The 7888-nt window shown below is 49.7% G+C and overlaps 1 long non-coding RNA gene across 1 annotated transcript; it reads right to left on the reverse strand.

The window, feature by feature from the left end:
• Positions 1-374: 374 nt before the first annotated feature.
• LOC139355324 (uncharacterized) lies at positions 375-4655 on the reverse strand. Its single transcript, XR_011613643.1, has 3 exons — positions 2665-4655; positions 1812-1956; positions 375-1060 (listed from the first exon to the last, which is right to left on the reverse strand). It is a non-coding gene; the product is annotated as an uncharacterized lncRNA (long non-coding RNA).
• Positions 4656-7888: the final 3233 nt, after the last annotated feature.

Consider the following 7888-nt stretch of genomic DNA (forward strand, 5'->3'; position numbering starts at 1 on the left):
TCTTGATCCAGAGATCCAGTAAGGGCCCCTAGAAACAAGCATGAATGCCCCGTTCCTTCCAACCTCCCCAGAAGCAGAGAGAGGGCACGTAGCTGGACTGGGTTGCCTTAGCTAAGCTGTGGCTCATGGATGGGGTGCCTGCTGGCTGCCTCAACCAGTAAGGCAGGGGCTGCTGTTCCTGAAAAGCATGGTCCTCTCCTCTGGCAAGTCCACCATCATATTCCAACAGGGTAAGCACAGTGGCACGCAGGGAGGGGAATAACCCGGTATCACAGGCAGCCCCAAAGAAAGGGCAGTGGGACGAGTGAGTGTGGTCTCCAGTTTTCTCACTGGAAGCCTATAGGCCTTCCAGGGCTGGGCTACCTGGAAGTACCAGACCTTTTAGTTTACATCACTAAAAACCAACCACATTCTTACATCTCAAAGAACTTGCACTTAAATCAAACTGCCAAAATATAATCAAGTTGCATGACTCTGATTTTAATTTAAGGCCTAAATTTCTCCAGTAGTGTAGGGAACACTCAGGTGGCCAGTGTTGGGAGCCATATCACCAAGAGGCATTTGCTTGGGAAGCCAAAGTCCCCCAAAAGGAATTGGACCTGGAGAACCTTACCAATATGTCATCAGTAACATTAACTGCCCCTTGATTAACCTTTTCCTCTTTGTAATTATTTTTCCTCCACGACTCCTGTGACATTCTTTCCAATGATTTTGAAGACAAAGGAAAGTGTGCTGCCAAGCCCTCTACAGGCTTCCTTGGGCATAGACAGGCCACATAACATTTACTGCAACTTTAAGAAATTGTTTAATAGGAAAGGAATCTTCCTAAAAGCATTTTCTGATCATCATTAAAGAATTCAATCCCCTCTTTTAGCTTAGAGATAAATAAAGTCCTGATTACTGGAACAAAGTACCTTGAGAATTTCCCATTTATTCCCCGATGATATAATCCTCATGCCAATAAATTGACCATGTGATGTGCATGCTCCTGTAATGCCACGTGTTAATGTCAGGGAATAAATTCACAATCTGATTTGACTTTTTTTGGCGGGGGGAGAACCTGAAACAACATAATACAGACACATAATCAGCAGACACAAAATAAGCTGCTCATCCGATTTCACACACACTGACAACCAAACCTCACTTCTGAAATCACCATAATTACTTTTTCAAATAATTCATTTTTAATGATCATAAAAGTCTGCATTCCTGTTGTGGAAAATATAGGAAATAAGAAAATAACAATCACCACTAAGCCTATGATCCACAAATAAGCCCTGTTAACATTTTTGGTCTATTGTATTTTAATACTTTTCAAAACATACATAATTTTACAACCCAATATCACATTGTAGATGCGACTTGTACTGATTTTTTTTTCACTTTGCATGCAACATCGTGAAAGTATGTCAAAATGTGGAAGGATATATGCTAAGGTGTTAGTGATAACCTCTGGGTGTTATTTTCTTATTTTCTTTACGCTTTATTGCCTATATTTTCTAATTTTCTATAATGCACATTCATTATTATGAAAAGATTATTTTTAAATTCAGAAAGATTATTTTCCATGGCTGCATACCATTACATCTTATGGATGTACCCTGATCTACTTAATCTTTATCAAAATGGTGGACAGCTGCCCTTTCCAAGGTCTTGGGATGTGTTCATGTGGTTACATGTTTTTGTGAAATTTGCAAGAGTAAACTATAACCACAGTTATTTGAGACCATTCTAACTTCCCTCCTGCACATCTTTGCTGTCAGGTTGTACTGGGAGGAAGTCGAATTGAGGGCGCTTATGGGACTCACCATCATTTCTCATTGTACCTGTTACTGCAGCCACCTTAGCATGGGGATGCTTTCAGGATGCTCCCAATGTCAGCAAATCCATGAGGATTTAAGGGGATTCTAGGAAGATGGCAGCAGTGACATGGGTTTTGAATCTCCTTGAATCCTACACAAAAATAACATGGAAATTAGATAGTAAAACCAAAAACACATGGACAAATTCACAACAAAACTAGATGATACAGTCCCCACCCCCTAGGCCCTACATACAAGCAAGTGGGGGCGACCACCATGGCCACAGCCCTGTGTGATACCAGCATCTGTGTGGAGGGAGAAGAGGGAAGCAAGGGAAACCTGGAAAAAGGATGACTTGAGAAAGAATTCAGGACAAATTAAAATCATCTCAGAAATGAGGGCTAAACACAAGAGCAAATAACAGGCAGTCAATGCACTGAGAGAAATAGGAGGAATTTGTTTTAGCTGTTAAGGACATAAAGGAAAAAATAAAAAGGACTTTTAAGGAAATGACAAGTAGGCAGAAATGATTCAGCATATAGGTAATAAAGTCTCTAGACAAAAAACCCGAAGTAAAATAGCAGAACAAATACTCAACTCTGCAATGGCAAAAAAATAAAATAAAATAAAATAAATAACTTTCCCATAATTTAGAATTCAGAAAACAACAAAAAAGAGTTGAAACTACATTCTGAAAGAGCACAGTGAGCACCTGAGAATATCAACCCAAAAGGACCAGCACCAAGACATAGGCTAGGAAAACTACTGAACTCTAAAGACAGGTAAATATTTCCTTTGCGAATCTGGGTGGAACAGACATGAACGAACATAAAATCAAAGGGAGAGAAAATCTGATTACCATTCACGTGGAGAGCAACACTTACTCCAAAAGGAGATGGAGGAATCAATTCTGCAACCCAAGGAGCTGCTCTCGGTCAGTGCCATGGGGCTGCGTCTGTGCAGGGGGCACAGGAAGGCCTGGGCACCCATGTGTGGCAGCGTGATAAGGCCCAGAAGGGAACATCACACCCAGCCTAGACTGGCATTGAGCCACCAGTTGGACACCCGCATGGGAGCGTAAGCCAACAGGGAATCCTCTAGGAGGAGTGGGCCGAGCCACACAAGTGCAGGGAGGAGAGAGGAGGGAGGAGGGAGAGCCACATTGTGTCATGCTGGAGTGAGTAGGTTTGTCGGGACTCAAATGGGCCTTTTCTCCCAAAGCACAAGCATTCAGGACAACCATCACCAAGTTCAGCTGCAGTCCTAGCACCCTACTGCTGTCTGTTTTCACAGGAGCACCAGTCCAAGAAGTGCATCAAGGCACATGTACATAGAACTGTGACATGCAGTTTGGCTTTGGAAATCTTGAGCAATGCACCATGCCCAGGAAAACCATAGATGTCCTTGACTGTCCTGTACCAGAATGACCAAATCATCGCTGCATCTGCACAGTCCCAGAAATAAAACCACCAACCTAGTTTTCAGCCAGCTCAGTTTTTAAGTTAGTAAATGTACAGTTGTAAAGTTCAAAGTCATGAAAAACAAGGAAAGACTGAGTGACAAATGAAAGATTGAGAGAGACACGATGACTGAATACTGCAGGGCAACCTGGATTCAATTCTGAAATAGAAAAATTACATTGGTGGAAAAACTGGTGAAACCCAACTGAAGTGTGTCATTTAGTAAATGGCATTGCACAAGGGTGAATTCTTAGTTTTGATCAATGTCACATAGCTATGTAAGTTGCTAACATTTGGGGAAACTGGGTAAAGGGTATTTGGGAACTTTGTACTACGCCTGCAACTCAGCTATAAATCTAAAATTATTTCAAAATATCAAGTTTAAAAAATAGTTAACACTTTGCAATAGTAGCACAGAAGAAAACAACTAGTTATTTGGCTGAATCAGTTTCTTTTTTACCTTTTCGATGGTCCCTAGAACATCACAAGGTACTGTGGGTGGGTCCCAAGTGTTCTGCCCCTGTGTTGAGGTCAGAGCTCTCCCTGGACTTGCCACCATGATCCCCTTAGCAAGGAACTGCTGGGGATGCCCAGGAGCTCTGGTACTGGTCCCTACTGTGGCCATGAACCCCCACATGGAGAGAAGAAGTCAGTGGGTGACACCTTCCTGGACTTTCCCTATGCCTGTCCAGCCACTGTCCTCGACAGTTTTGCTCTCTGACTACAACTGGATGTGGGGATGTTGTTGATGCACTTGAAGGGCTGATGCCTTGCCCATCCTTTCTCACCCTGCAGCACAGTGCTGATGCAGCTAAGACCATGGCCCTGCCTTGCATGCCCACAAAACCACACCCACACCGTCCCGGAAGGTCTCCCTTAGTCTGGCACCAATGCAAACAGCTCAGCACTGTCATCACGTCCTGGGCCTCCGACTCTGCCCCATTTGCTAACCCAGACCCTTGCCACGTCTTTTGGCTCCAGTCCTCAGAGAGCAGAGCCTGACCCCAGCCAGATGCAGGCTGTCAATCCCGGAGGGAACCCAGGGGCAGGAGTAAGGCTGGGGAGGCAGAGCTGACAGAGGTGGGGTGGGATATTGAGTCAGCTCCTCTTTCTGCCTTTGGGAGTGTGTCTGAGAACAGTCCTGGGGAGGAAGGGGAGCATTTCCCCATTGGCCCCCGTGCATCGCTTGTCCAGGACCCTGTGCGCTGGCTTGCCACCGGCAATGCACACTCCATGACCAGGGAGCCCCACGCAGGAAGGCAGAGGCCATGCCAGGCCACATTACCCCTGGGCAAAGCTCTCAGAATCCTGCCAGCATGCAAGAAGAAACTGAGAGGATGGGCAGTGGGGAAGGCAGGGTCCAGGGCAGCTGCCCCATCCTCCCAACAGAGCAACTGCGAGTTTCTGAGGCATTCTCTGCCCAGGAACCCAGCCAAACCCACATGAGGGCAGGTGGGAGGGCCAAGGGGCTAACACCCCCGGGGCAGCCTCAGCCGCTTAGTGTTAGTGGATCAAGACCCCAGCTTCCCCCACCTGCCAGGTAAGACAATGCTGAGGTATGGTCCGCACATGGTCATGGGGGTCCCTAGCAGGTGTGAGCCCCTGCTGCCCACAGTGGAAACCTGTGTCAATGAACACTCCCCAGCTAGCTTCCCTCCCTCTCACATCCCCTCCCCACAGCTGCCTTCCAGGACCACATTCACCACTTGCACCCAATCCTACCCATAGGGATTGCTTTCAGAGAATCCATTTAAAACTGACTAAGTGGGCTTTGGAACCCTGCACTGTCTGATTCAGACCCAAAACGTTTAAACACAATGCTACTACCCTCAGTTGTTGGGAATGTTGGGTTATTCGTGGGTTCCATTTGGATACTGGCCCTGTGACGGCCACAGGACACGGGATGCCACCCATCCACTGATGCCACCTTTCTACCTCCTGCCCCAACAACGCCTCAGCAAAATGGGCACCAGAGCCTCTGGGCACGTTCCGTGCTTCTCCAGATCCAGGGACCACGGAGGAGGGAGACTGTCTTCAGCTCTCTGCTCTGCAGCTTTAGATCCTGCATGCCACACACCTTCCCTGTGGCTCCAGACCCCTCCACGGGTTTATCTCCCCCAAGGAAAAATCATCACCGGGTTCTTCCTTTTACACGCACTGGCTGCAGCCACAGCCTGGGGGGACCAGGGCTGGACGGCGCCACAGGCAGGAGAGGGCCCGGACTCCCGAGTCACCTCCCGAGTCACCGTGGGAGGCTAATCAGGCCGCGCTGACCTTCGCCTCCAGCACAGCCTCCGCTTCACTCCCTTCAGGGGCCTGGGCATCATCTCTGGGCCTGGGCACACCCTAGGACAGTCAGAGGCAGCGGCTTCCATGCGCCTCCCTCCCTCGGGCCTCACCCCCTTAGTTCTCTCACTCCAAAACCTCCCGGACCCACCACTAAAAACCCTTCCTTTAAATCACCGGGGGGAAACGATGCGGCTGTTGTGGTGGTGGGTCATTTGGTTTCGGGTCGCGTGACCTCAGTGAGTGTGTCCCCATGGGGGAGCCGAGAGCGCTGATGTGCCCCCCGGATGCGGGAGAGTCCACTCCAGGATCCTTGCTCCTGGAAAACCGCGTCCTCAGTGAGGGTGCAGCCCAAGCCCCTCCAGTTGGGGGCTGGCGGGGGAGGGAAGGCACTGGAGGAAGAGGCTCCGAGGTGAGTCCGCAAAGCCAGGCTGCCAGGCTAACCACGCCCAGCTTCCGCTAGACACCGACTAGGCTGCAGAGACGCTTCCAGAACATCATGTGGGTGCGCCGGCCGGCCCTGGGTGTCTGGGTCGAGGCCCCTCCAAGCCCACCTGGGAGAGCACTCCCACCTCCCACTACCCGGGGCGCCCACCACCCCGGCCTCCGCCGTCGCTCCGCGACAGCACCCCCAGGGCCTGGCGTCCTGGGCCTCCGACTCTGCCCCGTTTGCTAACCCGGACCCTCGCCGCATATTCCGGCTCCAGTATCCCTGGGAACCTCCTCCTTTTCATCGCTTCGACAAGACCTTCTGAGGCCACATCTCCAGGCAGCATCTCTCTGTCCCCGCTTTGTTTGGCTCTCAAAATTGTGCTGTGCTCCCCCATCTCCAACAGCGTTACGTTGATTTTCGAGCTCTTCCATGCTCTCCCTGGCTCTTTGCTGGCGTCACTCGGTTTTCCGCGCATCCCCGTGCGCACGTGTTAGCTGTGCCAGCCCGGTGCGAGCTGCTGTTAGGATCGGTAGATTACAGCGAAGCTGCAGTCAGCAGCTCCTCTGCCTGGCCCTGCATACCGTGAGACTCCAGGCAGTGCCCGGGACCGCCTGGGGAACAGAGGAGGGAAAAGTCAAACCCTGCAGAGGAAGGACGAGAGCTGGCAGCCAGGTCGGCTGCAAAAGGAGAGAGAGGTGGGCAGTCCAGGCCTGGGATGAGCCAGCCTAAGCTCGAATCGCTGTGTCAATGGGCTGGTCACTTAGCCCTTTTAAGCCTCAGTTTCCTCATCTCTAAAATGTGGATAATAACAGGATCCTCACAGGGCGTCCAGAGATGGAGGCTGTGCGATGAACCCAGCCCAGGCCTGTGGAGTTTTCTGTGCTCCCTGCTGTTGCTGTTGTCATCATTAGCCACCGTTTTGCAAGTCTCGGAAGCCTCTTAGACAGAAAACCAGCTGTTCTTGATGACCACTTGTGAAAGGAGAAGCAGATTTTTTCATCAGAATGATTCAAAGAACTTTCTCCCAGCAACAGTTGTTAAATCCAGGCCTTGGAATTTCTCCGAAAGAGAATTCTGCTGCGTGCCGTGCCTCACACCCAAATCCCAGCACTTTGGGAAGCCGAGGTGGGAGGATTACTTGAGGCCAGGAGTTCAAGACCTGCCTGGGCAACATAGTGAGCCCTGTATCTACAAAAAAATTTAAAAAAAAAAAAAATTAGCAGAGTAAGGTAGCGCATGCCTGTAGCCCCAGCTACTCAGGAGGCTAAGGCAAGAGGATTGCTTACGCCTAGGAGGTCAAGGCTGCAGTGAGCTATGATTGCACCACTGCACTGCAGCTCGACAACAGAGTGAGACCCCGTCTGTAAAGAAAACAGTAAGTACAAATAAATAAAAGAGGATTCAGTATCATCAGGCTTGAGTGGTTCCTGAGAGAGAAAAGACCTAGATCATTCCTTAAGTTCCCCCTGGAGCCCCAATATCTTGATTCTGTGACTCTTCACATCTCCCTAATTAAATTGTCTGGTTTAATCCTCTCCTTGAGTCCTCTCCTCGGCCTCTGTCCTCCCCAGCCTTGCATCCATTCCATGCTCACCTTCCGTGCTGGGGATGACTTACTAACTGCCGGCTTGCAGATTCACAACTACTCAACAATATGCTGCACAGACAGACTGCCTTGCTCCATGGACACCCTCCTTTGTGCAAAGACCAACTGCTTATGGGCAGTTGGAATGTCTTCTAAGCAGACAAAAGGACTGCTCAAGTGTGCAACTATTTGGGGGCAGTGGCCACTCCCTCCACGGGTGGTTAAGGGCTGTGCTGCCTGGAGCCAGCTGCTGAGTCCTGGAGAAGAATAGAGCAGGCATGTGGACGCCACAAAAGCTGCCCAGCCCTGTGCCCCAGGC

Source organism: Macaca nemestrina, chromosome 15, assembly GCF_043159975.1.
Source record: "Macaca nemestrina isolate mMacNem1 chromosome 15, mMacNem.hap1, whole genome shotgun sequence".
Classification (NCBI taxonomy): domain Eukaryota; kingdom Metazoa; phylum Chordata; class Mammalia; order Primates; family Cercopithecidae; genus Macaca; species Macaca nemestrina.